Source organism: Octopus bimaculoides, chromosome 2 (assembly GCF_046866305.1).
Source record: "Octopus bimaculoides isolate indiv1 chromosome 2, ASM4686630v1, whole genome shotgun sequence".
In the NCBI taxonomy this organism is placed as follows: Eukaryota; Metazoa; Mollusca; class Cephalopoda; order Octopoda; family Octopodidae; genus Octopus; species Octopus bimaculoides.
This window is the reverse complement of record NC_142929.1, coordinates 64,632,278-64,636,750: the sequence shown is the minus strand read 5'-3', so window position 1 is coordinate 64,636,750 and position 4,473 is coordinate 64,632,278.

Genomic DNA, 4,473 nt, shown 5'->3' with positions numbered 1-4,473 from the left:
GCTCCCCTTGAGGTTGCAGATATTTTGCTGTAACTTTTTTCTACTAAACCAAATCTCAAACTCTTTATGCCAAAGTGTAGCTGAGGAGGTGTCCCCTTTAAAACTATTAACAGTTTGCAATTTAGTTGAGAACTGAATTAGAGGTGAAGCTTGGAAGCCGCTGCGATTGACAAAACGGTGGACTTAAGAATATATTCAGCCACTACCGTGGTTGAATGATATATATATACATTCTTTTATAGTTTAATTTTTCTTAAAGAAACACTCAATGTCCCTTCCTCCACCTCACCCACCAATCACCTACCAGCTTTCAAAAAGCTAAAATCTCCCAATCTTTCACTTTTTGCTGATGTTTCCCGCATGTGTAGAATTCTGCTGAAATAGTAAACTTAAAAAATACCAGACCACCACCAGAAAACCCAACATGCTAGAAACAACAGGTAAACGACATTATTTCTGAAGAAACTTTCCCATTTTCCAAAAAGCTAAAAGTGAAACATTGGGAGTGTGTAGCTTTTTGAAAGTGGTGAGGGGTAAAATTCTTAAAAATGTGTACTCTCTGTTTTTTCTCCGTGTATTACCAAGAATAAAAATTTGAAAAAAGTAAAAAAATGAATTTGGTGTGGAAAGGGGTAAAATTAAAATATTGAGAACGTACTTTGTGGGTGAAATCGTAATCTCCTGTATCGCAAACATAGGAATCGGAAGAAACTTAGGTAAAAAATAAGGGTGGGAGGACAGAAATGTCACCTTAGACATGCTAGAAAGAAGAGATAAACGACAGGATTTCTGGGAAAACTTCCTTTTAAGTTTATATCGAAGATCAAGTTTTTAAATATGTTGATCATAAACACAAATTACACAATAGAAAAAGATCATTTCAATTGGATTTGAGCTGTAAATCTGCGCGTGCACACTGCAAGAAATAGCATAATTCGCACAGAAGTTTTACCTAGAGTGTGTGTATGTGTGTCAAAAGAAGTTATTTTATGGCATTCTTTTGTTTGAAGAAGTAAAGTTGTCAATTCGACATATATGGGATCATATGATTGTTTGTTAATTTCCGTAAAATTGCTTTGAAGAGAACAGAAAGCGTAGGATGTACGTGTATATGAAATGGACGTGTGTGTGTGTGTGTGTGTGTGTGTGAGAGAGAGAGAGAGAGAGAGAGAAAGAGAGAGAGAGGGAGAGAGAGAGAGAGAGAGAGAGAGAGAAAGAGAGAGTGAGTGAAGGTGTGTTGTGATGTATGAAACTTTTTGCATGTAAATGTGACACTCACTCACTCGCTCTCTCTCTCTCTCTCTCTCTCTCTCTCACACACACACACACACACTTTATCTTTCATACACACGTACATGAATAGGCAGAGGTAAAGAATACGCACACCACCCGTTTTCGGTGTAACCCTAACCCTAAACACCGGGAGTGCGTATTCTTAACCTTCGCCCATAAATACATATGCATATATTTTTATGTGCGTGAGAGAGAGAGAGAGAGAGAGAGAGAGAGAGAGAGAGAGTGTGTGTGTGTGTGTGTGTGTGTGTGTGTGTGTGTGTGTGTGTGTGACTATTTCCTCATAACATATAGAAAAATGGATGTCTTTTAATGCAATTTGTTTTTTGTGTGGCTTATCTTAATACAATATTCATGTGTACATTTTCATAAATGTTTGTCTGAGTAGAATTCTACGCATGCGTGAAACATCGGACGAAAGTTAAAGATTGGAAGCAAATCGAAATATTGTCTGAATATGACCTGAAAATTGTGGTGAAGCTTGGAAGCCGTTGCGATTGACGAAATGGTGGACTTAAGAATATATTCAACCACTACCGTGGTTGAATGATATATATATATATACATTTTTTTATAGTTTAATTTTTCTTAAAGAAATACTCAATGCCTCTTCATCCACCTCATCCACCTTGTGCGGGCGCTGTAGGTGATGTATACGTGTGTGAGCGTGGACTTGTAGGTGCATATATACACATATATGTAGGAATCTAGCTTAACTTTGCCTGAGATTTGAAAGCAAATCCACCCGCTTGTTGCTTGTCAAAACGAATGGGAAATCCTCTCCACACTAGATGATTGATGAGGAAATACTCGATCCCCTAGGACCTGTGCTGATCAACGAAAGGTCAGTCCTCTGTTTAGGGCTTGACCTACATTACTGACTATAATCTATATAACAGAGAATTTCTTTTCTCTTTCTCATATGTGTAACGACCGTGCGACCAGGAGATGGTGACGAGGAATGATTCTTTTAGCGCATCGCGCGGTCGGTACAAATAAAAAAACACGAAAAGAGGTTAAATGTGTATAAGTGCCAAAAAGGAAAAGAGAGACACAACCGGTGGAAGGTTCAAGAGAAGGTTTTATTGATATGTCAACTTGTATGTCTGTGTGTGAGTGCGAGAAATACAGAGCATAGAAAAGAGTTAAAGGACGTTAGAAGTCCAGACACAAGGATGGTAAATACCAGTTCGTAAGTCAAGGTACACAGTAGTTGAAGTGCTGTAACAAGAAGTTGTGGCAGCAAGGCAGAGCCGAAGAGACACATGTCGTAAGAAGTTGAGGCTTCAATGCTGCGGCCAGTTACTTGGTACAGGAGTTCTCGCAGGTTGTATTCGCTGTTAACCATGGTGAAGCAATTCACAAACAGTGTGGAGAAAACCTGTGTGGGCGCTGTTGATGGTGTGTACGTAGAGACGTCGGTGTAGACGCTAAGAAGCTAGAAGTGGCGACGATGATGGAGTTTGCAGTAAGCTGTTGAACGAAGTGTTGGATCTCCATGAAGCTGCGTCGTGTCGTCGTTGGAACTGGCTGTGTGCTCTGTGGTCAGCGGTTAGACCTCAGAAGGTCTGAAGCAGACTGGCAAACATGACGATAAAAAGCTAGCTATTTATAAGATACTATCGGCTCAAAATACTATCGCCCTTCGCTCTATATGCGAAGAGAGGCTTTCGGTCGCAAGAAAGGCGATGCCACAGCCACGGAAGAAACATCTACAATAAAAAAACGCAACATACCGACAGCCATCCCGCCATTAAAAAAAAAACTACCTGGAAAATAAGGAAGCCCGCACATGCATCGTTTTCCACAGCCACAGACTTTTCGAACGCAGTCCTGCATTTAACCTGCATGCCACGCGTACTTTTGTACATAGACTTGAACTTTCTTTGCATGCACATATTTTTACATTTGAAATGCTACGTTTTAGCTTTTCAGGACCAGGATATTTTCTAACCAAGTTTGTCATTTTCATTCTGTTTTTGAACTGCACACCTTCATTTGTTTACATGCAACACTTAATTCCGCGACGACTCGTTTTACTAAAACAGCTAAATTCATATGCATATGTTTTTGAATGTTCTATATTATTTTTATGATATTTTTTCTCATTGCACACTTGTTGCACACGCATTGTTCACCTGTTTTATTACATGGTTTCTGCTAAAAGTTCTCCTTTTGAATGTGTGCAATTTCTTTCTTCGCATGCTGACCCATTTATGCACTGCTCTGTGTTTTGTTTGTAAAACAAAACAAAATCTTTCTCAACGTGGACACACAAACTTACACACATACACCAAAACATAATGCTTTTAGAGTCATTTTCTCGTGTCTGTGCCCGCTGAGCTCTTTTTCCCAACTCTATGTAAGTCGGATGTCAGCTCCAGTTCGACCCCAGGTTGGTCATGAAGTTAATAGAGAAAACTGTCTGTTCTACGCAATCATGCCATACTGTCGTCGTTCAGGCTAATCTTAGCAAATACCTACAACAACAACGCCAGACACATTTCACATCTGCACCCCTTCAAGGCATTTTCTCACAAAATGCAATCCTGCAAGAAAACATTTGCTGATATTATGGATAGAGAATGCCCATGCCTCAACTTATTTCACAGCAGCAAGGCTTTCTCTCATACTCAAGTATACGCTCATTCATTGCCTCAGTCACTGGCACATCCAGCACTCATGCGCACGCTCATTCACTCTGCCTCAGTCGCGCACTGACTGGCATATTCTGCATTCTGTGCACGCGAGGCCACACTGCTATTCGGACTCACGCGAATAGATACCTGTCCCGTATAACTTCTCAAGATTCTCTCTCCTGATATGCACAATTTTTATCAGCCTTGCATCACATTCACCAACAACAAAATACTTTCCCCAATTGAACGTTAATTTCACCTTGTCCTAAAATGCATTTTTCCCTAGATCGTTCGTTTCTTTCTTTTTTTTTTTTTAGAAGCTCTCTAGCGGGGGAGTAGTGTAGGGATCTAGCTTGACTTTGCCTGAGATTTGAAAGCAAATCCACCTGCTTGTTGCTTGTCAAAACGAGTGGGGAAATCCTTTCCACACTAGATGATTGATGAGGAAATACTTGACCCCGCTAACTCCTGCGCTGGTCAAGGAAAGGTCAATCTTTTGTTTACGGTTTGACCTACATTACTAACAATAGTCTATATAGCA